The following is a 24,764-nucleotide window of genomic DNA, read 5'->3' as shown; positions in this document are numbered from 1 at the left end:
TCCATCAACCTGCAGTCCACAACATCCACAGGGAAGCTGCTCCATTTCTATTTTTGTTTTTGCTAGTTCTACATTTCTCCCTTACACAAGTTTTCAAGCGAGTTTGTCCACCCTGCCAGAGAATCTTTTTGCCTCTGCCCTACATAAACAGACATGCAAATTTATCCCTGACATCTTTAATGCAATTTTACAAGTTGAGAACCTGTTCCTGTGTCCTCCCAGTGACTTGACTTCTTTTTTTCCCAGGGACAAATTCAACTCCCGAAAAAAGGCACCTCAATATATCAGTAGTCTGGTCTCCTTCAACTCAGTGCTCTTGGTTTTAGAGACGCCAGAGGATGCTTTATTTGAAAAACAGCTTATGAAAAGAGCTCCTGACTTTTCAGCTTCCTCCACCACTGTGTTCTCAAACTGAAGAGAAAGGTTTTCATTTGCCTCCTCCAGATCCCCCTCTGGCTCTGGATCTCCCCACTTGGTTTTCAATAAGGAGTGGGCCAGGCAGTCTCCATCTCCTGGGTGACAGCCAAACCAGGACAGCTGGTTTTTCTCAAAAGAGCTAAGAACTTGGTCAAGAGAAAGGGCTGAGATCACAGAGAAAACAAGGGGGAAATATCTTCCATACATTGATTCACACCACATTTAAATATTTCTCTGTGCAAGTAATGGACACTTTCTGCTCCCCACAATCACTCAGCCTCTGCACCAGCTGACCAAATCCAGGAGGATCCTGCAAATGAAGAGCATTTCACATGCAGGGGTTTGCCTGGTGCTGTCTAATTCTCTGCAAGTGATGAAGGAGGACATTTCCAAATAAGCCTGTGACTGATCTGTGCTTTAAGGTAGGAGACTGGAGTGATAAATGATGGATCTGACAGGTTTGGGAGAGAAGCAGCAGCTCAGGGCTCTTAAAAGAGCCCCAGATCCTAAAGTGAGAGATCCCAGTGCCTGCAGGGATGGATGGCAGTGTGGATGTCACAGCCTGGGGCTGAGCCACCACAGTGCCCACGTTCTGGGAAATCTGGACAAAGCCAAATCATCAGCAGTGCTTGGGTTAAAATGAACAGGTCCCTGTGTGCCCACAGAGACACCCAGCAACAAAGCAAACCAGCACAAGTACCTCAAACACACGAGGTAATGTCCAAGATAATGAGACAGAAGGTAAGATAACAAGATATTATCCCAAGGCAAGGGCTGAAAAGTAAAACCTAAGAATGATTTACTGTTATAATTTATCTTCATTAAAAAGAGTTCTATGAAGTGCTAAGGGTTAATGTTTGCAAAACTAAACATCTCTTGATAGGTATTTTCAGTGAAACAATTTGAACATTAAACACAAAAAATGCTTTTTGATAGAACAGTAATAAGTATTAGATCTGAATATACAGATCTGAATGGTCTATTTTCCCTAAAATGAAATAAATCTGTAAAATACCTTTCTATTAATTTAATTGTTTGGTACAAAATAAGCCAGAAAACAGAAAGTAACTAAGGAAAGCAAGTCACAAACTAAGAAATCAAACAAAAGTTAAAATATATTTGTTTGAGAAATGTTCCCAAAGTAACAGGAATAAAGTTGATGCTGAAACACATTCACCCTTAATTTCCACTGGAAATTCATTTAAAATTGCTTTTTTCCTCATGGTGTCACTCAAAAGGAGCAAACCAGAACTACCCAACACCTGTCAGGACTGCCAGAGCTGAGGAACAGACTGAGTTCTTCCTGGCTTTCTGAGGGACATCGACATAACCACACAGTCAGCAGGAAATCTGCTTTTCAGCCAGCACAGCTGTGAGGGTGGGAATGGCAGGAATTAGGGCAGGTGGGGATGTGAGTGATGAGGGAGGTCAGTGCTCACTAACTGACCCTCTCAGTCCATACAGACTTGATCTGTGTATTTTGAACCAACAGAGAATTCAAACTCTCATTTCAGCATTTCTCTGCCTGTCATTACACATCCTTGCCAACAGAGTGTTTGAAGTGACACACGGCCCAAAAATACCTGCATTCCAAAATTAGGCACCTGTGGCTCAGCTCCCACTGTCCAATCCGGACCACACCCACCCAGCTCAGGGAACGTCATCACCAGCAGGCTGTGGCTCCCAGCAGAGCTCTGCCGTGATTGAGGAGAGCTCTGTCTCCCTGGAGATATTCCCTAACTGGTTCGTTCAGGCTTGAGCAAACACAAATCTAGGTCAGGAGACTGCCTAAACCAGCATGTACACATGTAGGCCTTGAGACTATGACAAAGCCATGCATTTTTAATCTACACTAACAGTGTAGCAAAAATCACTGGAACAGAGGTGCTCTATTCTTTGCAGTGCTCCCACCAACTCCTGCAGGCACTGGGCAAACAGTGACCTGTTTGCCCAGTGCCTGCAGGAGTTGGTGGGAGCACTGCAAAGACCTGACACGGTCTGCCATCCATGGAGATGGAACACCTGATCCTATGCAATGTGTGGAACAGTTGTGCAGTGCACTGGGGGCTGGTAACACCTCCTTAAGCAAAAGGCACTCCAAAGGACAAACCCAGCTGGACTACTATGGACACAAATCAAAGTGCCACCCTTCAAAATCAAGGATAATGGAGACACAAGGCAGGCAGGCAGCTGATTGCACAGCACATGTGTTCCTACAAACTCCCAACGGCACTTAGGTTGGCATCTTATGGCAGAAGAGGTGACACCTTCCTTTTTTCCAAGGAAGCCCTCTCTTTAGTGCTCCACTGCTGCCAGTTGGTAACTCATTTATACCACAGTGCTCTTACAGGTGCTTAAGGGCTGCTATTAATATGGTTTCTTAGAAGAGCAGGCTGACTTTCCTCCAGAACACTGCAAAACCATGACAGGGGGCCAAACAACCAGGCTGTGTGCCTGAAACACATCCACATGTCCAACAAGGCCTTCAGCATCAGCTCCGTGGTGGGCAAGGCCTGTGCCACTGCCCAGAGAACAGGGCACTGTGAAGGGGCAGCCCTGGCCTGTGCCATCCTACTGAGAACAGGGCACTGTGAAGGGGCTGCCCTGGCCTGTGCCACTGCACTGAGAACAGGGCACTGTGAAGGGGCAGCCCTGGCCTGTGCCATCCACTGAGAACAGGGCACTGTGAAGGGGCAGCCCTGGCCTGTGCCACTGCCCAGAGAACAGGGCACTGTGAAGGGGCTGCCCTGGCCTGTGCCACTGCACTGAGAACAGGGCACTGAGGGGCTGCAGGGACACCACTGATGCACAAACACCAGGCTGGAAGTTGGGCCTTGTCAGAAAGTTCAGGATGGAGCAGAGTGCACTGTTCTGGGGGTCAGAGAGGGAACAAAATAATACCTCAGTTCCCCTCCAGTAAGCTCAAAGATGAAGGCAAGATAAAAACCAATAGAGTAAAGTTGCTGTTCTAAATGGGCAATGAGCACAAAGATATCAATCTGGCAGGCCCAGAAGCAGCCTGACAGCCTCAGACACCACATACTGTCTGGGGTGGCAAATCAGAGCTCTTGAAGCTTGAACAAGCAGACAGAAAAGTACAATCCTTCCTTTCATCAGTTAGAATACAAGGAACTTCACACTGTACAGCACAGAACATTGTTTATTCCATTTGCAAGCATGCACAGACAATTAAAATGCAAGAACATGCCCCCTGTCCCAAGAACAGCCCTGCTCAACCTCAGTGGCTGAATACACACACCACTCGTGCTGATAAGCAAGTTTATGTTAAAAAACCCTCAAGGACCTCAGCAAAAACTCACAGCATTTATCTGTGGCATGCAGTACTGAATTTTACAAACAAACTATTTTTAAAAAATCCCACAACAAAACGAAGACGAACTAGGGCAAGCTTTGAAAGGGTACTATGAAAGCAGGCTGTAATCATTAGTTAGCATTAATAGATACCAGTTCACCCATTATAATTGTACAGGAACAGCATCTCTTTTGCTAAGAACCCAGCAAGGAAGTTCCCTCAAGCAGAATTATGTAAGAGACCAAAATATTTGGGTCTAATTAAGAGTTGTTTATAGGACAGTCAGCTTATTAGCAATTCAACTACAGCTGGCTTTTTAAGTCCAAAGGAATATTTGCAAACTAACTCGCTGGAATGTATCTTCAAAAGGAAGTATGAATTACAAAGGACTATAGGAGGAATGCCATTGTTCCAAACAGAGCTGGAGCAGCTTTTAGATAAGATAAGAGCTTGACTGAGTTTTAACAGAGAAACCAGGAGCCTCAGCAGTAAGAGCTCCACTGTGGCAATCCATGACAAGTGTCTCTGAAGAGCCTTCCAGGCTTTTGCTCTCATTTTGCAATGTTCCTGCAAAACATTCAACATGAGTTTCTGTAAAATCAGAAATGAATCAACAGCCTTTGTCCAGGTTGCTCTCCCAGTGAAGTGTCTCCACTGCAGACATGAGCCCTGTTCAGAGGGTCCTTAGGAGGACAGCAGGAAAGATGTTCACAGACTCCATGAGTATCATTAAAACGGTGTCTGAGATACAGAAGACACTTGGGTTTGCTGTGGGTTTGGTTTTTTAAAGGGGTTTCTTCTTGGGTTTTGGGGAGATGCTTTATTTGTTTAAACCAGAGAACTCTTCTAAGGCTTATCTGGGTCCATGACAAGCACTGCAACTTGCTTACAGTGGGATATAAATCTACATAGCTTCAAATGTATTTTCTGATCTCAACTCACCAAGCAGGCTGGCAGCAGGACTTTTAGCAGAATTTGCTGCAAGCAGAATGATTCCCTGTTGGATTCCTAATAGGAACCATAGAACACATGGTCACGGGCCTGGAGTCATCATGGAAAAAACCCACTAAGTGCTTCCCACAGAAGCTTTTCAGGCTTGAAGATACATTTTTGGTGTCACTTCTGCAGAGTGTTACCAGTGTGGAAATGGAACAGGAATTTTTCCCTGCAGAAACAACTGGACAAGAACAGTGATCCTGCAGTGACTCAGCCCAACCCAACTTTTTTTTCCTGCACAAAATGTTATTGAGGAGTCATAGCACAGGCTTTTTAGCAAAACACGTGCATGACAATTGACTGGAAATGACTGGCCCAAGACAACCTTGAGAAGGCATCAAGAGAACCATGTCAACTACTACACATGATCCTCTCTGCAGCTGTCAGCATTGCTTGTGGGGAGTTCCATGAAGAGGAAAGATGTCCAGGATCAAACAGTGCATCCAGTCCACCAACAACTCCCTGATGGCATTTCTTCACCATCTGCTTGCACTGTTATATCCACTGGAACTACCCCCAGGATTCCTGAAACAAAGTGCCAGGTGCCAGAAGCTACAACACAGGGCCCTCTGCTGCAGATCACTCAGACACCTCTGAACATGAAGGGTTTCTCAAAACTTCAACTGTTGCTCTCTTGTTCCCCCCCCCAGCAATCAGACTAAATCAGGTTTAAAAAACAGAAGTACATAAAAGAAATAGAGGAACAACCAACATCAACTCAAACAGCTCAACAGGTTTGGTTCCCCCCCCCCCCATCAGCATCATGGAGTTCCCTACTTTACACACTTCATGCTTTGCAGAATCACCAACAGCCATGAAAACAAAGGCTGAACAAGAACATCTTGCACCCATCAAATCAACATCTCCATCTCAGGCACAAAACAGGACAACACAGACACATGGGAGAGCTCAGGTACATCAGAGTGAGCGCTCCAAGCAAGCACCACATCATTCCTTCTGCTCCAGCTTTGACAGCACTCCATGCCCCCAAGGGAAACAGCTCACAACTACTGGATATGGAAAGATGGAAGTTACAAGTTGGTGTAACCCTTATAAAAATTTCTGAACAGCTTTAAGCTTGATGAAAACCCCGATCTCTGAAGAGAACAGGATGGAGCCCCAGCAGAGCTGCTACTCCTTCCACAGACACAGAAACCCCAAACCCCGCTGGACTCGTGTCAGGGTGTAACAGTGTGTGCCAACATCACAGGCAATTAGATTATCCTCAGCCTAGCACACTGCCAACTGTGTGCTCATCTAAGGTCAAACCTCCTCCTACCTCCAATGTGCTCACAAAGGGCACATCTTCCCAAAAAGCTCTAAATCAGCTTGGCAGACTTCAAACGGTTCAGGGGGAATTCAGATATTCTGTTATTGCTCTTAGCAAAGCCTGCTTCAATCTGCACCTAAAACACCTTCACTTAACCTTGTCCTTAGACATATCTGATATAAACTGACATGCTGCTTTAATTATAGGCTGCTTGGAAAGTTCACTAAAGACATTTTTCAAACATGGAGAATAGCAGGACAAAATTCCATTAGCGACCTTTCAGTATTTCGAGCACCATTTCCAGATGAGCAGTCAAAGCCAGAGACACATTTACAACAGTAATTGTGGACAAGGTCAAAGTAACTCCAACAGATTAAGAATATGGAGACAGATCTATCAACACTTTGCCCAAAGCCAGTTTCTCTGCTTTGTGGCATTCTCTTCTGAGAGCAGTAAACTATGGAAATGGTAATGGAGCTGGGAAGTTATCCTGGCAATGATTTTTCCTTGTTCTTTCTGCCACCTCTTCCATGTGCTAAGATGAAACAATTCAGTCATCTTCTCAGCTATTTGTTCTCATACCAATGAAAGGCACAGCCCTTTTTCCTCAGGCTTACAGAACTCATTTATTACATGATCACATTCCCCAGTCTCCCTGGAAACTGTTTAAAAACAGTCCCTGTGTGTGATGGTCAGGTTCATCTCCAGCCTTTTAATTGCAATATTTACTTGGCACTTCAATATTCATGAATCACATTTATTTTTCAGCTTGATTTCTCGCCTCACAAACACAGCCACAGCTGTATATATTTTACACATTCTCTAAAGAAAATTTTACACTAATATATATATACATATACAAGCAGCAGATAAAAGTTTTAAAATTATTGCAACGGGTTTGATGTCATTATATGCATAACAAAGGAAATTAAACAGGACCTTACCTCAAAATTAAACTTCATTTAATAGAAAATAAGGTTGGCTGAGAGTATTATTGGACCACGTGGGAGGCTTCCAGTAACCAGGTCTGTAACACAAGATACAAACAAGTTACTTTCTTATTCCCAGTCCACTCATTTCTACTTTCAAGTACCTTCTCTGTCAACACGCTGGAAAGGAAGCAACTCAGGAAGTTGTAAGTCTCCTCTTTGAGAGTCAGAACGTGCACTGCCAAAAACCAACAGCTTTGTGTTCAAGAAAACAAAATCCAGCCCAGGCTTCCAAATTACACACAGAGAAAAGCTCGTAAGAAATGAACTCTGAGCTTTTCCAGGTGAGTACTTTGAAACTGCCTGGTCAGTGAGGAAAAGGCAGCACAGGGTTGGGTGTTACCATGAATTAAACCATCCCACTGACCTCTCAAAGCATCTGTTCTGCATGAACTCTGCTTTTCCATTTTATCCAGTCTAAAGCACCACAGCAAGAGCCTCTCTGTCCAATCCCCCTTCCCAGTGAAACCCCTTCTGCCAGTGGGACTGCAGGGAACTGTCTGACTGCAAAAAACACAACTGGAGTTCTGCTTTGTGTTTAAAACACAACCAACTCTGTTTCAAGGCTTTGGCTGTTTTGAGGAGATGAGTTTTTTCCTTTGGATGTTTTCAGGCTTTGTTTTGCAAGACTCTGATGTCTTTTTTTTAATTATTATTATTTATTTCCCCCCCCTTAGCATTTTCAGTTCTCACTCTAAACAAAAGCTATTATAGCATCTTGGTTTAATAATCAGGAGGATGGGCAAACATTGTACAGCACCATAAACTGCAGTTTAGCAATTCCAGACCTCACACTGCTGTGAATTAAACCCCACCTTCTCTCTGAGTACCTTGAAACACTTTTCCAGGCCCAGCCTAATGTCTGGCCTAGATCCTGCTGCTCACAAAGCTTTATGTTCCAGACTGCAGCTATGGCAGGCTCTGATCCCACTTTCACATCTCTTGCAGCACTCTCTTACCACAACCTAAAAATTCAGATGATCCACAACAGCTCTCCAGATCTGAAACTGCTTTCTGGATCAATTTAGAAAGACCACTTTGAAGTTGCTCATGCCCACAGCTACCCAGCAGGGAACGCCTTTCAGCTGAGCAAAACCTACAGCAACAACAAGAATTCCTGCAAACAATCACCAACCAAAGCTGGCAAGAACATTTCTGATAGAACAAATTCATCACAGGGTGTTTTTCTTGTCTTGGTTGGTTACAGAAGTGATTTTTTTTTTCCCCCCTTTCAGAGGACTTTTTAGTAACATCAGCTCTATGCCAACACAACTACAAAGTGCAGGGTAACAGATTCTGCTGCAGGTCAGAGTAAATGCAGTCTGCCTTTCCACACCTGAATATATCTTACATTTCTAAAATTTGTTTCAAATGGAGCTCTGAAGTGTTTCAGCCACTGGCACCTCACACCTTTCTTCATTTTCAGCCCTTTGTTGACAAAGACATCAGAAGCCCTTTCAAGACCCCAAGCACTACACTGGAAGCATCTTCTCTACTCAAACCATCATCAGCTAAGGCTGACACTGGACTTGCACAGAAACCTGAGTGCCCGAACCCAGCACATCTACGAGACAACAAAGCCAGAGGATGCAGCAGACAGTGAAGGGCCCATCCCAGGACAGCTCCTCTCCAGTTACACCTCCCAAAGGCACCCAAATAAACCTCCCAACTCAATCCATGCTGTAAAATTTACCATCGTGGTGATTTAAACAGCTGGGAAACTGCTTTGAAATTTCTCTTTTCAAATGCAGTTCTAGAACAGAACTGTTGGTAAAAAAAAAACAAAACAACCAAACACAAAAAGGACTCCCAGTTTTTGTTTCCAAGTTGGAAAGCAAACATGGGGAACTGGAAATTTATTTCTCTGGAGTTTATCAGGAGGGTCTATCTACTCACTGCAGTGTTAATCACACTGGGAAGGAGGGAGGTGAAGGAACTGCTGCTCTCTCAACATTTTACATCAAGGGAAGGAACAAAACAATTCATTTGCACATACTACCAGAGCAACTCAGAGAGTAGAACAGCATGTTTCAAAATAAAGTTTTATTTTAAATAGTAGATTTTAAACTATCAGAATATCTAACAGTTGAAAAATGAATATATCTTGGGTAGTCTGAGGAAAACAAAAGTTGCTGTATTATGATACATCTTAAGGCCAGCTTGAACAAATGTCACAGTGGAAACAACATTTATTTTTCAAGTGGGTTAATTCCTGCTGAAGCAGCCATATTTTTTTTTTAACTTATCAATAGGGAGATAAAGAGAGCCTAAAAAAACCTATTAAATCACTGTTAGTTTATTCTATTGTCCTCAGTTCCTGGAATGTGGTCAGAGCTGGAAGCAGACTGCCCAAAAACCCCCGTCAGCACATGGGCTGCCCTGGGCCTGGGGACTGCCACTCCTCCCCCTGTGGCAGGGGCAGCAGGGAGAGCAGCCAGCAGCTCATCCTGGCACTGCACAGACTCCAACAGGCCTTCCTCAATATTTGGGCTATTTCTTAACACAGTCCCTGACTCCCCCTTCTCTTTTCTCCTACACTGCTGTGAATGCTCGTGGTTCAAACGTCGGTGATGTTCTTTACAGCACAAAAGATGAAGAAAGAAAAGCACTCGAGTAGAATATACCTGCCCAACTCCACTGCAGGTTCCTACACTGTGAGTTACAGGTAAATTTGCCCTTTAGAGAGCTTTCCCAGGTACTCTGCATTCCCAGAATTCTTGGTGCTAACACAGCTGAATTCAGCAGCATCTGGATTACAGGCTCACTGGGACTAAAAGGATCACTCCCAGCATCCTCCCATACTATCTTTTCTGCATGTGGAAGATATTCCTCCCCACGTATTTCCTTTGGGTTTATCACGTGTTTTTCCTGGGCTGTGCTTTGTGGGGTGTTTTTCTTTGTTTGTTTAGGCATTTTGGATTGAGTGGTCTGTTTTTGTTGCTGTTTCCCAAGCATGGCTGTCAAAATCAAAACCAAATCCAAATATACAGCCCATTCCACAGAGCATGGATTCCTGTGTTTTAATGCTGTTGGCATTCACCACCACACTGCTGTACCACCCCAGCTAAATCAATCTGCCAATTGCTTGACACTTTAAAGCTGTAAACAGGGGGATTGTTCCTTCCCCCACCCAAAACATCAGGAAATGTAGTTCTGTGATGGACTTGCATGCTTCCAAACTTTATGTTCCCTGCACATAATAAAGGTATTGAATGGCCATGTGAGGCTGGTACTAATGTAGATGTCCTGTGCTGTGTGACTGCTGTCAAATCCTGGTTCCTCCTTGTCTGTCTCTATTACTTTCCTCAAGACTGCTTCATAAATGATCAGAACTCACCTCCTGGCACGAGTTATTCAGCATTCAGCCAAATCAGACTATCCCTCAGGTGAAACTGCTCTCAAATGCAATTGTTCCCCTACAGTTGGAACAAAACCATGAGGCTGATGGAAGTGGAGCTCAGGCCAGGCCTCCTCTGTGCCTCCCAGATGGTGGGAGCTCATCCCTGCCCGGGCTGCCAAGACTCACTTGCAGCCTCCAGGGAGCTGTTCCTGTCAGCAGTTACCAGGTCTGAACTACTGCTTTGCAGCTTCCATTTGCCAACCCCCCCAGCCACCTGCACATCTGGGATAACAGTTCTGGGGAGGTCTGAAGAGGCACAACAAGTAAATTCTGCAACACAAGAGCAAAGTCTGGCACTGATTTCTCCTCAAGGCTTCGTGTTTGTGCAGAGCAGGAATAAAGTGCCTGTTCTGATCATTTACAGTCAACTTTACTCTGCTAAGTTTTCACACCCATGCAAATCCCATCTCTTAGGTTGTGCTGCTGAGCCAACTTTCTGTGATGAATGTTCACCTCTTCTCATGAACATGAACTTCTTGCCAGGCAAACACTCCTTGCCTCCTGTCCGGGGCTCTCCAAGGGCAGTCCAGAGTTTTCCATAAAAGAGCAGTTATTACTCAAACTTTACTCTGAACTCCAGCTTCCTCTCAGTAAGTTTAAAACAAAAGGTTCCAATTTCATTCTCTAGTAGAAAGACAGAATGTTGTTTAATGTAAATTGTACTCCTTTTAAGGTAGGCCAAGAAGGTTAAAAAGTAACTTGCTTCAATTTTATTATTATTATTGTTATTACTGACGCTACTACAGAAAAAGCTCCAGCAAATATTCACACTCAGCCACGCTCGGTAAGTTCTTTAAAACATGTTTGCCCAGAACAGTTGGTGTTCTTGGTACCAAATTGCAAAGCCTTTCCTATGATGAGAGAAACTAAGTTTGGGTCTTCATTTACTGCAAAACCTCTGGCTCTGGATTTGAGTGGAGAATAAATCCTTTAAAAACATAGCTAAATACACCAGACACCATCGTAGAGTAATTCAGAAATGGCAGGTGAAGATGTCCCCAAAAGCAAGGACATGGCACTTTCCTCTCTGGGGTACCATTCACCCTCCTGACCTTTCAGAATTTGGGATGCACGTTAACATTATCCCTCATTCCCAGGCAGACCATCTGCAAGCAGTTTAACCAGTGTAAACAAGATGATAAACTGCTTTTCACGAGAACAGCCTTAGAACAGCTGCAGTTCTCTGCTGAGCAGTGACCATAACTCCACAGCATCAGGAATTGCCCAGCACAGGGCCTGTTTTCTGAGGATGCTGTGATCATGGGCACTCAGAATATACAAACATGACCTTGCACTCCAGCCAAAATTCATCAGATTTCTCATCCATTTACACTGACACACATTACAGCATCAGGTAGTCAGCAATCTATTGCCAAATGCCCTGGTTCAGTGGCAGCTCCTGAGCCTCTGCCCTCCTATGACAACATAAATAAAACCAGTAAAGTTTGCATCATGTTTATGAGAAAGTGTGAATTCAGCTGTCATAAGCAACTACCATAAAAACAGGAATATGAGAACCTGCACTTTGCTTTTAAGTCATGAATCACTGAGGTCTCAAACATTTCTCCCAAATAAGCATGTTCTAGAGTGGATTCACCTTTCCCTTCAAACTGCTTCTCCAAAAAGGCTTATCAATCCATGATGGAACACTGGCCCTGCTCCCAGTCCCCAGTCAAGCTTCACTCTTCAGGAAAGTATATTTAACCTTCATTTACACCAAAAAGAAACCCAAATAAGCTAGGCTTATAGTTAAACCAAAAAGGAATTTACAGCACAAGGCATTTTAGAAAAAACTCAAAGTCTTAACAATGGTTACCATTTCCATGTTCCTTCTCAATAAAAGTAAATAAAATATGTTAACAAGAACATTTTAAATAGCTTGACTACCTACTTGGTAGATTTTAACGCCATATAAAATAAAACTATCACCAGATCCAGGTCTTAGATTAAACCCTGGCAGGAAGGGTAACAGAGGCACCTGATTACAAGTACTAACAGTTAAGCTACCTGAAACAAAAAACTTATTGCAATACCAATTCTAATTTAAGTATGCCACTTCAAAGAGATCCCACAAGGTTACAATCAAATTATGAGGCTGTCTGCAAGGTAAACACTTCCAATGCTGGCATGCAATTCATCATCCAACCCTGGCTAAATACCTGCTAATAAAGTCATCAGCAACATGGGTGTTGGGAGCTGAGATTTAATATCCAGGGTTGGTGCACGAGCTGAATGGGTAATAAAATAATAAAGGTAATCTTGTAATGGACAGGTGAAAGAGAGAGAATAAAAGAGAAAAAAAAAAAGTCACAGCAAAACACCACAAGGTTTTGCTGTTCAATTCCTTCAGAGGGTGTTACCAGGACAGGACACCTGCCACTCCAATGGGGTAATTCCCAAACTGTCTGTAGTTAAAATCGAGTTTGCCAGCTAAATCTGTTCCCAACAGACCTCCAGCCCCTTCACCCTGCAGCACACAATTCACTTCCCTGGCATGACTCATAGGAAGTTTGCCAACTTTCCAAACACATTCCTCGAAAGCTGGGCTGCTCCTGTTTGCATCCAAAGGGTTGGTGTAGTGGTGGTTCAGAGACTCCAGTGTTGGAAACCCAGCTCCAACAGACACCAAACACGGATTTTCCACTCTTCCATTATCCTCACTGCTTCACTAGACTGAAGAGATTTTTTAAAGAGCAGTGGGTTGTAAAATCTCCTTATCTGCAGATAAGGAAAGTTATTAAACACTTAAGTTATTAAACACTTAAACTTAGGCAACACATTAACTATCCTGCCAGTGAGAAACACACTGAATCACAAATATCCCAAACACCCAGAGTTCATGTTGGCATATACATTTCTGATTGGAAAATGCAGCTGTGGAGGGCAGTGACTGTGGCCCAGCTCCAAGCACACACATGTGCACATGTGTTACTTCAGACATGCAAACACACGTGGCCTTCTCGCAGAGCTTGTGATGACTTGAGGAGTTCCTCACACTCCATCACCTCAGCACAGCACCCTCAGCACGCCCAACACAGGCAAGGCTGCAAGGCCATTACATCCAATTATCCAATTACACCCAAGGCACACCCCAACTTGAAAAATCCCACCAGCAGTAAGGAAAAGACAACTTCAGAACACCAGAAAACGTGGAGAACATTCAGAGAATCACTCCTGGGGCAGGCAAGGCCAAGGCACTGCTGTCTGATTTTCCTGTAAGCTTGAAGCTCACGTTCCCAGCACAGAGACCTGGTATCCAACCTCATACACAGCATTTCAACCTTAACAGACCAGGATTTTTAAATTGCTTTCAATGCACTTCCCTCCTCAAGTGACAGCCATTTCTGCAAGGGAGTGAAGACACAGTAAATGGATTAAGGAGCTGAGTGGCTGCCTCCTGTGTTTATTGTCTTGTAGCAGGTAAATGTCTTTCGATGCAACTGTGGGAGGGGGAGTTTAAAAGCAGCTTTAATCACTGCTACTTATTAGAGTTCCTCAGTGACTGAGAATTCAGTGTATCTGCAGAGTGCACACATCACTGTTAGACACTGTACCAGATCTGCACAAAGCAGTTCTCTTCCTGCCTGATCTGTCTTGGAGGACGTTAATTTACCATTTTGGAAAGAAACAGCACATCTTTAACTATGCAGCTGCCAAATCAATTCTTTCTCATTAAAATATGCTTTGAATTTCATAAGATCTTCCCACAGACATAAATCTTTCAGGCCCAAGCACTTCCTGTCATTTTAATTGCTTCCCTTCAAGTCCCCCAAAGAACAGAAATGATGCTTTGCAGCGCTCACAGACAGGTGGAGCAGCACTTACTGTGTCCTGGGGGAGAACCCTGCCTGGAATGGCCATTTAGAAGGGGGAAGAAGGAGAGGCAGTGCTGAAAAACACAGGCCTAAGAAATACATGCTGTTAGTACTCTGAACAGGAATCAGAAATACGAGAAGCTCAATGTGCTTCTCACTCCCCCTCCCAGTAAATGGGAGAGAGATGAGAGATGTCTTCTCTTGACAGACCAAGCTTTCCCAGCACATGGTTCTGGTCTGAGACAGGGCCTGAGTTATGGAGAACACAGAAATAACCCTTTTCACGATGCTTCCACTATTTCTAGATATGTAGTGATCTTAGATCAAGGTTTTTTATGTAGATATTACCTATTTATTCAATAGGGTAAGGAGCAAGCAAAACTCCATCACACTGAAATGATCTTGAACCAAATCAGACCTCCAAGTGTGTGCACAGGTGGTTTAACCCCAAACAATGTCCCTTCCACTCACCCTCCATACTGGATTTACCTTGCAGTTCACTCCTGGAAGTCTCCTCCAAACACTAGCCCAGACTTCCAGAACCTTTCTGCGAAGAACCTTAAATCAGGTACCCCCGAGGCACTTTGATAAAGAGCAAGAGCTGCCAACTGAGCTACTTAAATACTGCAAAAACCTTGGAGTGCTCAATAATTCCAGTCACTCAGAGCTGGTTCCAGGTGTTGAACAGACTGCAGAGCTGCCTTGGTGCTGCTGCAGATGGAGACGTGCCTTTACATCACTGACAAGTGCAGTTGGAGCAGTTACCACTGGACAGCTGGAGGGTTTCGTGGCTTAAAAAAACCAACCCAAACAAACAAACAAAAACAAACCCAAACACCCCTCCAAATGAAAAAAAACACCACAACATCACCACCAAAACACATTCCCCAAACACAACCCCCTCCATGCTGTCAGCAACAAGTCAAACTGTTTGTATGGAAAACATGCACTGACTTCCAACACTTCCAATAACAGAGACCCACAAAAGATACATTTACACTGATTTTTCCATTCACTGCCCCAGAGTTGAAGCCAAATAACCCAAGTAAATCAAGCAATTTTCCTATCTGGTCTTTTTGAAACAGGTCAGTGTGACACCAGTGTGCAGGGAAGGAAGCCTTTAAAAGGAAGAGGTAAAACACTGCATTCTGAGCTCCAGTCTGCAGATCACATGCCAGTATTTTCCCAGTCTCACAGAGTTGATATCCAAAGTTAATTCCAGAATTTTTTCTTACAGTGTCTGCCCAAGGGATTGATTCCACTGCATTTAGAAAGCACATCTCAAGTGTTTATTCCTTCCACATTTGGAAAGGAGAAATTACTGTTGTAACTCAGCTGGGTTGTCTTAACAGCTCTGCTAAAACCTTCCCAAAAATCTCACTTCAGAATAAACACGTTTCCTGTGTATTAATCCTCCAAGTATACAGAGCCCATATTCAATTTTGAGGCAGAAAAATACATTTATCAAGGCAGATGAACACAAACTGAATCTTAGAGCAGTCTCAAACAGTGCAAGCAGCAAACGTGTTACACGCAGCAACTCAGGGTCCCAAACACGTTGCACGTGTTTGGGACCCTGAGTTGCTGCGTGTAACACTCCATAACCTTTCTCCCTTTCTGAAGGTCTATGATGTACCAGCCCAGCCTGCAGCCAGTGATCAGAGAACAGGCACCTGGCAGAGACACAAAAGCTCTGAGAGTTTTGCCCAGCCAGCTTTTGCTCTCTGAAGGTGCAGAACTCGAAGTGGAAACAGCAGGGTGTACCCAGAACACAGCACCAGTACCTGCTTGGGAATACTGGTTTCAGTCCCAGAGCCCAGGAATGGATGAATAACATGAGGTAAATGGCTGGCACAGTGTGAGATAACACAGCTGTATTTTAGGAGGGAGAATCAGAGGGTCAATAGGCTGAGTGACGCTGAATCCAACTCCCATCTTCACTGCCATGTTCCTAACCCTGGGTTTTAGGTATTATGTGGATTTTATCATAACCACTTCCAGGTGCTCCTCCCTATGTTTTTAAGTGACAGATTCCACTTGTGTCACACTATCCTTGAGAAGCAATGCTCCTGACTTGCCTGAAAATTCAGAGCAGCCCAACTCAGAGCTGTTTTCTGGATTGATTTTCACTCCAGCTGCTCCCGTGAATGATCAACGCTCAAGGCTCCTACAACTGTGTTATTGGCTCCTTGGACAGCACTCAGCTGGAGGAACAGATGGACAGCAAGTTTTTGGAAGCAATTCTGGCCAAGAGCATCCATGCCAAACCCTCTTTCTGGACTGGCATGGGGAGCAGCATGTGGGAAGAACCTCCCTTCTGGTCAACATATTCACCACTTGGCAGGTTGCCCTGAACTTGCAACTGGTAAATATTTGGGAGGGGAAACTTTTCCTGGGGAGAAAGCAACAGGGTACACATTCTGAGAGTGTGAAGATGACAATCAGGTCTTGTGTTTAGAAGTACAACTCTAGGATTAAACAGAAGATTAAATGCAGTATGGCATTAGTGGGGCTTCCAGGAACACTGACAATAGGCTGAGGAACAAAGTTTTAGCAATGTAAAATAATCACTTCCAGAATATCCAATTCTTCTGAAATATTTCTGAATTGCTGGAGGGGGAGGTGTCTCTCCCAGGGAAAAATCCACGGATACAGTATCCTACACCTGAAAAAAATCTCCAAAACTGCCCAGAATTTCCCCAGTGCAATTGAGAAAGGCTCATCTCTTCTGGCACTGTGTTCTGCCTCCTCCTATCGCTGCTACTGCACACTCAGCTGTGCAGATGGAGAGGACGCTCTCACTGCAGAAGTGCCTGAGGACACACACCCACAAATGAAGGCTCAAGCAATCCAGGTGGCAGAAGAGATTTTTTTCACAGCAACCAGAGAGTTGGGAAGTAAAAAAGCCTCATGCTGGACAGTCTCTGGCTGAGCTTTTATGCCTCGTGCCCAAAGGACACACACACCTGAAGTGACTGAGTTACTTCAATTAAATGATGATACTGAAATTCCAGTCACAGGGAAAGCAGTCAGAGAAAAAAAAAAAAAAGATGAGAAGCCAGAAGGGAGGTTTCATTTCTTTCTTCAGTGACTTTCAGCAGACAAACAGGTGGAATGTGTGTAATCTGAACAATCCTAACCTGTCTAGAACACAGGTAGCAGAGAGGACGTTCAGCAAATGGCAAAACAAACAAAATCATCTGAAAAGTAATTAAACAAATGAGCTGGGAGGAAATTCCTCTGTATGAAGAAGTGTGTTTGAGGTTGCTGCACAACTATTACCAAGTGGACTTGGGAAACACATAGGATGCAATCTGCAACAAAATCAAGACAACATAAAAGGCATAACAATAATAGTTATTTCTGCAGGGAAATATATCTGAAGAACCTTCCAACCCTGACAGCTGTGGTTCAGTTCAACTGACAGGTCACTTGCTGTGCAAAACCTTCACACAAATCAGGCTCTGGGGAAGAAAGGGACACCCAGCCACACTCACCTGCCCAAAAACTACAATTCCAGACAATAAAAGAGATATTCTTAGGAATTTCAGAGATGGAGGCAGTTGCAAAGAAGGCCAGTATAAAAAAAAAAAAAAAAAAGGGCACGACCTTGGCAATTTGTGAGGGTTTCACTACAAGAAAGCCAAATATACCCTCACGAAAACACAGGAGCTTTCTTCAAGGTCAGGAGTGGTTTATCATTCTCCCAGAGACTCCTGTGCTCCCTACTCAAAGCCCAATTTCCCTGAAGTTTTGCTCTTCAAGTTGCAAAGGAGTTTTTTTCCCCTTAACTTCCATTTGCAGCAGCAACTGCTGCTCAACAGCTTTCCAATTCCACCCACCAGGCACTCCCCTGCAACAGCCAAGTGTCAGGACACTTCCCAGGGAGCCTCTCATCCTCCCCAGGGATTTACAGGCGCTCCCAAAATCAAACCCTTGTTCCTGCCCTGAGGTCCCTTCTCACTGTTCCCTGGAGGCATCACCCCTGGCACCACAGCTGGGCAGGGTCACAAATGACAGTCCCAGAGAATTGCCCTGTGAGGAACAGCATTTGTGTGACCAAGCAGTTCTACCCAGCGCAGAAAAGGGCTCAACACTCACAGCAAGCACCACCAAACACATCCTGAGTTACCTTCCACCTGCACCCCTCCCTCCGAGGCTGGGAAAGCCCTCCTTGAACCCTGCTCTGCTGAGCAAACCTGCAGGAATTGCAGGGCTTTATTCCACAAGGGCTTTGTGCACAGCAACAGGAGCTTGGGAGTGAGGAGACACCGTCAACAACCAGAGCACGTTCCAGCCTCATGGCCAAACTGCAGCTGTGACCTCCTCCCAGCACGCTGCAGAACAATGCTTCAATTGACCCAGAGAACAGAAATCCACATTTCTGCGCTTGGGAACTCTGACATCTGAATTTTCAAAGGTCCCTGCTCCAAACTGAATGTTCACACAACAAGAAACCTCCAATAACGAGATGGTTTGCAGGCAAGTTCAGTGGACTACATGATTCAGTCTCCCATGGAATTTGCCTTCCCACACAAGGGCAAATATGAATTATATTCCAAACAGTTGTTATTCTATGATTCTGCAACTAAAACTAAGATTTTAGACAGCACTTGAGTCGGAATGTTACCAACAAGTAATCCAACTTTAAAACCAGAAGTAGCAAATCCAAGGTAATTACTGATTTGATACCTGCTAAAGGTAACTAGAAATTTGATTTCTTCTACTAAACAACCAGGCACCCTGAAATCTCTCTCTACTTTATTTCTAAAGAATCTATGATGTTAGATTGGAATAAATACTGCCCTGACCCTTGCAAACAGTTTTTCTATGAAGAACTTCTCTTTTTGCTCTTAGTTTGAGGGAGGGTGTTCCTTTTTCTTAAATCCAACTGTGGTGAAAGCTATTTTTCTTACATAAATACTGTTGAAAAAACAGGGTATTTTCAACCAGTATATACAGTGCCCTTCACTGATCAGCTTAAGTCTGGATGCACCACCCAAATGTTTCTGGTCAGGCAATGTTTTCTGGTAGAGATGGGGAATAAAAACCCCAAACTAGTATGCTCTAGCCAAGATTAATACCTTTAGTACCTTTTAATACACTCCTCATGCTGTGTCAGAATGTTTTCAGGTGGTTTCAGGTACTCTGGCAGCTGTGTCATTTAAAGCCCCAGTTCACCCACTCGTGGTGCTGCCGTGGTCTGATCTGTGCAGCTGCACCCTGAGCACCAGGGCTGTGAAGTCAGGACAGTCACTCCTCAGGAACACTCAGTGCATTTAATAAGGCTCATGTTTGTCTCCTCCCTCTCCACCAGGCCACTGTTTCACCTCACTTTTAAAAAGTCAGGGAAAGGCAGTTTCTACATAAGCCCTCCCTGCAGTCTTGAAAAGAAACAGCAACTCCTCCACACTCTAGGAAGCTTTTGTACTTAATTATAAAGTCTGAGATCAAAAGGCACCATTGTTTTAGACTTTTTAAGAGTCAAATGTGCCTTGCAGAGACTGCTGTGTTAGAGCAACAAACCATCTCAGGCCTCAACAGACCTGGGGCCTCTCTACAAAAGGAGTAGGACTAGAAGAGGGTCACTCTGGACAGGGAGCAGGCCAGACCTTTCCTCTGCCTTCTGAACACAATCATTTTACGTCATGCTTTGCATTTTTCTCCTATTTTTGTTGACCATCATCACTGATAAGCAAACAAGTCACTGCTGAAAACATTCCATATTTTAGGACTGCTAATTATTCTCAGCATCACCCCCCATTTTGAAACCTTGCCAACGATTGCACAGATTCCTTCTGGTATACTCTGGCCCCAGTGTTTGACCTTGCCACTCTCAGTCCTGTGTGCCCAGGGTAAGTTTGTTACAGGCATTTCTGTGCCCTTGCTTGATCCAGCCTAAGCCACACCCATGAAAATGGAATTTCCAAAACCAACAGGAGAAAGGTGAATATGCACATTTTTCAGCACTGCTACCCAAGAGAGCACTGCAGGCATGTTTGCTGACTGCCTAAACGACAACTGGAAGGAAAGGTAAAGCAGAACCCAAACCTGGTCAGCACTGACACAGTTGTTAGCATCATGAGAAGGCAGAAAAACACTAAAATCTAGGCCAGGAAATACCACCCCAGTTACAAGCACAGAGTTTCTGGAAAGGCAAACACTCTGGGAAAGGGAAGGAGTTTACAGGTACTGAACCAAACCTCGCTGATTCTTCCCCAGCATTCTCCAAGAGAAACCACAGTGCTGCCACACCACAGCAACCAGCAGTAAGCAAATGAGTCAACCCCCACGGCCTTACAGTCAGATTTCCCAGTCTGACACCTGTTTACCCCTTCGAGTTGTCCCCAGTCAGTGAAACCCAACTTTCAAAATGTTCTTCACAACATTCAACTGTTTATCTGCACATTTCCAGCCTACCTGACAAATGACCTTGACTACAGAGAGCTTTATGTCCCTATTGAATGGAAAACCAAAAGCCTCTTGCAGATGCTACAAGAGGAGGCTGGCATGCTATTGCCTTCCTATCTGCTGCCTCACAGAGATGACACCGTTTCTTATGCCAGCCCAGGACTTCTTACAGACATCTGGAACTTGGCCAGAGCTACCTAGGAAAGCTTGACATCCAAGTCCACTCTCGGAACATGAGTTTTCAACCAACATATCCAAGTGCATCTGCAGAGCAGAGGAATCCAGTCAAGTGTAAAGCTTTGCTGTCCAAGCACCTGAAGCTGTTCAATGCTGTGGACATGCTCATCCAGCCCCACCTGCAGACTGCAGTCTGCAAAACTGCCTCTTGTTCTCCAGCTGTGGATCCCTCACTACCTGTAACATGCTCAGAGTCAAGAGAATCCTGCATGAAAAGTGCTGTGCTTTAAAATCAAGCAAAATCCAGCTAAGTCAGGTAATTTTCTGACTTCTGGGATACACCACCAGTTCAAATAGAACTTTCAAATAGTAGAAAATTAATAGTTGAAATTCAACCAAAAGCAGAGGCCAAACACCAATGTCTCTCAGTTCAGCATTTATGTGCTATAAAATGCATGAGATTCAATTGCAGCCACTTGGGTTTTCTTATGCCATTACTTCTACCCCATTCCACACTTCTTATGACTGGACAAAACTGAACTGCTGAATCAGCATGTCACATTCCATGCAATAATTGTACAGAAACCCTCACCAACCATGCATTTCTCCATTAACATTCAATTAACACTGTGGAAAATTCAGAGCCATTTCAACCATTTTTGCCATCAAATGGAATTGATCTTTTTTTCCATCTTGTGTGTCTGGTGGCATTACATGAGAATTATAACAGTCTACAACTTCAACTCTGACACCCTGTTCCTTAAGCAAATTCATAGTCTCCACAAACTAAACATCACCATTTAGCCTAAATTGATTTGCTCCACATTAACTTCATTACACTAACTCCTATGCTCCTAATAGTATCTCCAGAGAGCATGTGAATAAATTAAAATCATATTACACTACCACATGAAAAAAATAGCTGTTTACATGGTATGGTTATAAAAAATATCAAAGTCCTCCTTATTTTCAAAAACACATTTCTGAATGCTGTGTGCTCTGCTGTGAGGATATATTTAGCTGCTGCACTACAGCTCCCATCTCAGGTTACACTGTTGAAGTTTAAAAGGCAATGCATGTGTTCAAGGAAGTGTTAAGAGTAAACATGCAAGTCCTAACGGAAAGTTCACATGGACTAGGTTAAGCTTCACAGGGATATAAAATTTAGTCATCACAGGGGAGGACCTGCACATCTTGTTTGTCACACTTTTCAGCTCTCAAAGGTGCCTGTACTAATTCCTCATTTAGGATGGGAAGAAATTAATTGCTGTCCCCATTAGTGAAGAGCCTTTGCACACCAGGCTGAGACACAAACAGGGACACCACACTCTCAGCGACTCCCAGGGCACAGCTCAGTCCTGTGGTTTCCAAGCCCTTCACCCTTGAAAGGGCAACAACCCACACAAACCACAAAGGAAGAGGATCAGAACTGAGAATTTCTTTTGAGTACCCAAGCTATGAAATCTTTCAGCCTTACACAGACCTGGGTGGTTTCAGATTGGTTCAGCTGCCTCCACACAACAGTGCCCTTTCCAAAGCAAATACAGAGCATTTAAAAGGACCAGGAATGAATGTGCAACCTGGAGGCCAAAGAGTAGAAAACAGCAGGCTGAAGGGGAAAGACACTGAGAAGAATTTGGCAGCAACTCCTCCTTCCATCCAGTGCTCATGAAAAGCTGTCTGTGGCTTTCACACTCGCTGATAAGAAGCTTGAGAACAGCAGAGCAACCACAGGAGGTTGAACAACCAGGAAACCACCATTTGTGGCTCTCAAAAGCAACTTAGGCAAGTGAATCCACCACAGAGTTACAGCTGTACCTGCCTCATCAGCAGAGCCCCTGCCCAGCTGTCTGAGATTGCAGTCACCCATCTGCTGAGCCACGCTCAGAGCTCAGACTGAGCCAACTTCCCTTGGATGCAAAGGGAGGACCCACAGCCTCTCACAGCAGCTAAATGGATCCAGCAGTGTTAGCCAAATCCTGACCACGTTCAGCTCCCCAGAGAAAAACTGATCGAAACCATACGCAGGACACCTTTAATTACTACCAAATCCAGCAAGAGAACATTCAGACTGGCACAGAAAAGGGTTTACAATATTTGAAAATGGAAAAGAGAAAAAAATTACTGAAAGCAACAAAAAAGGTTTGTTGTCACACTAAGGAGACTTGACCTTGCTGAAGCTGTTCCCTCAGAAGGCTTCTGCAATCAGGCAAAACGGACACTGAGCCTGCAAAAAAGAAAGAGCTGAGAGCACACAGATGAGGAGCAAGTTGAATGTGCCACATGTGAAAGCAACAGTGGACACTGCAGGCAACAGCCAGGACCACAGCAGGGACAGGGGTTTGTAGAGGAAGAGGTTGCACAGGCACCTGCAGCATCAAATCAAGACTGAGACACCTCAGCATCCCTCCTTCCACTTAATTCACCTTAAACAAAATTCTTGTGCAAAGACAATCCAAGTAACTTCAGCAGTTAATTTTATATTAGAGCAACAACAGCAGTGAAAATTAAGGTTTGTTTTTTTCCTCTGCATAAATGGAAACATGGCTGAACTCCTGCTAAAATAAACAGAAGCTCACAAAAATGAGACCAAGATTCAGATGGAGCCTGACAGTGACAAAACCGCACTGACAAGTTGGCAGACACCTTTCTTTTAACCACATTCTCTGGAGGAAGAGAGAGTCTGAGTAAGATCCCTGAGCGGTTTGCAAGAGTCAAAGTGAACAGTTAAAAACTAAGGGGAGGACCACCTCTCACTGAATGTAAACTGAATAAACGTAAATCCCATCGGTTTTCTATCTGAAGACTGGCTTAGACAGATCCCTCAGTACTTCTAATAAGGAAGAAAGGCTGCAGACACTTGTTTCTTCCTCCTTTTCCTCATTCAGCTCAACCCCTGACAGCCATGCCCCTTCAGTCCAACAGCCCTTCACACTTTTGTCTTCATCACCACACTGTACATCACCACATTAGTCATTTTGAAAGTGTAGCATCAAAGCTCAAGCTGTAGAAACACTGGGAGAAGTGCAAAAACGTCAGTGAAATTTGACTACACAATTTATACACAATCAGTGCAAAACTCACTTGTCACAAATTGTATATATCGGTTTTCCACAGCACTAATACAGCTTTGGGGGTTTTTTCTATTTACTTTTCTGGCCACTTCTTAAGTGAGCACGTTACCTCGCTGACACCACTCATATGAACTTCAAATACTTGACCAAGTTTAAAGCAAAAGCAGCATGACTGGAAGCACTTTACTTCACAGAAAAAAAACCCTAAATGCCCCAGAGAGTACTCCAGCCTGCACTCCCAGTTCCTGTGGAATGCACAGATAACTTCACTCACTCTGATCCTGTGCTGGAACTCCAAGGTGCCTCCAATCCTGTCCCATGGCTGGTGATGTGTGTGAACAGCCACAGCAACAATAACCCACAGAGCAGGGAGATGTTGTGGCCACAGGGAAGTCCCAGTGCTGGGTAACCCAGGGGGCTGGAACTGCCCCAGGCACACCCAGAGACCAGCAGGGCTGGGCAGGAGATGGAGCTGCTTCCCACGGTGCCCCGTGTGGGCTCTGATCACACAGCCACAGATCTGCAGAGGCCAAAAGCAACTCATTCACCTTTAAAGAAAAATCAAAGCAATGTAAGCTTAAGAAAAGTAAGCAATTTTAAGCTTCCTGGCTGCAACAAGCTCAGTACAGCCAGGCAACAGCAGCTGAAGTTACACTGCTGGGTGAGTGCTCATCTGCTGCTCAGCAACATTTTTGTTAACTCAGAGACCTACATCTCCTTGATTTTTACTCCACACAGGCCACCTCATGGCACATCTTTAACACATCCCTGCTGAGCACATGGCAGCCAGTTCTCTGGTCTGACACTGCCACCAGGACTCCAGGAATGCAGGGAAGGTCAATGGGAGTGGCACACCTCTGGAATGCCAAGCAGTTAGAGCCATGTGCCAGCTCTTCCACCTT

The 24,764-nt window shown here is 44.3% G+C and overlaps 1 protein-coding gene across 1 annotated transcript in view; it reads right to left on the bottom strand.

The window, feature by feature from the left end:
- Positions 1-24,764, bottom strand: part of TLN2 (talin 2) — a 128,221-nt gene that overhangs the window by 81,769 nt on the left and 21,688 nt on the right. The window contains exon 3 of the mRNA XM_050309141.1: positions 6,941-7,023. The gene's annotated coding sequence lies outside the window, so the exon portion shown is untranslated. The remainder of the gene's footprint in view (positions 1-6,940; positions 7,024-24,764) is intronic.

This window comes from Myiozetetes cayanensis, unplaced genomic scaffold (assembly GCF_022539395.1).
Source record: "Myiozetetes cayanensis isolate MyiCay16 unplaced genomic scaffold, myiCay2020 scf14, whole genome shotgun sequence".
NCBI classification, from domain to species: domain Eukaryota; kingdom Metazoa; phylum Chordata; class Aves; order Passeriformes; family Tyrannidae; genus Myiozetetes; species Myiozetetes cayanensis.
The sequence above is the reverse complement of the archived record's forward strand: the minus strand, read 5'-3'. Positions and strand labels throughout refer to the sequence as shown.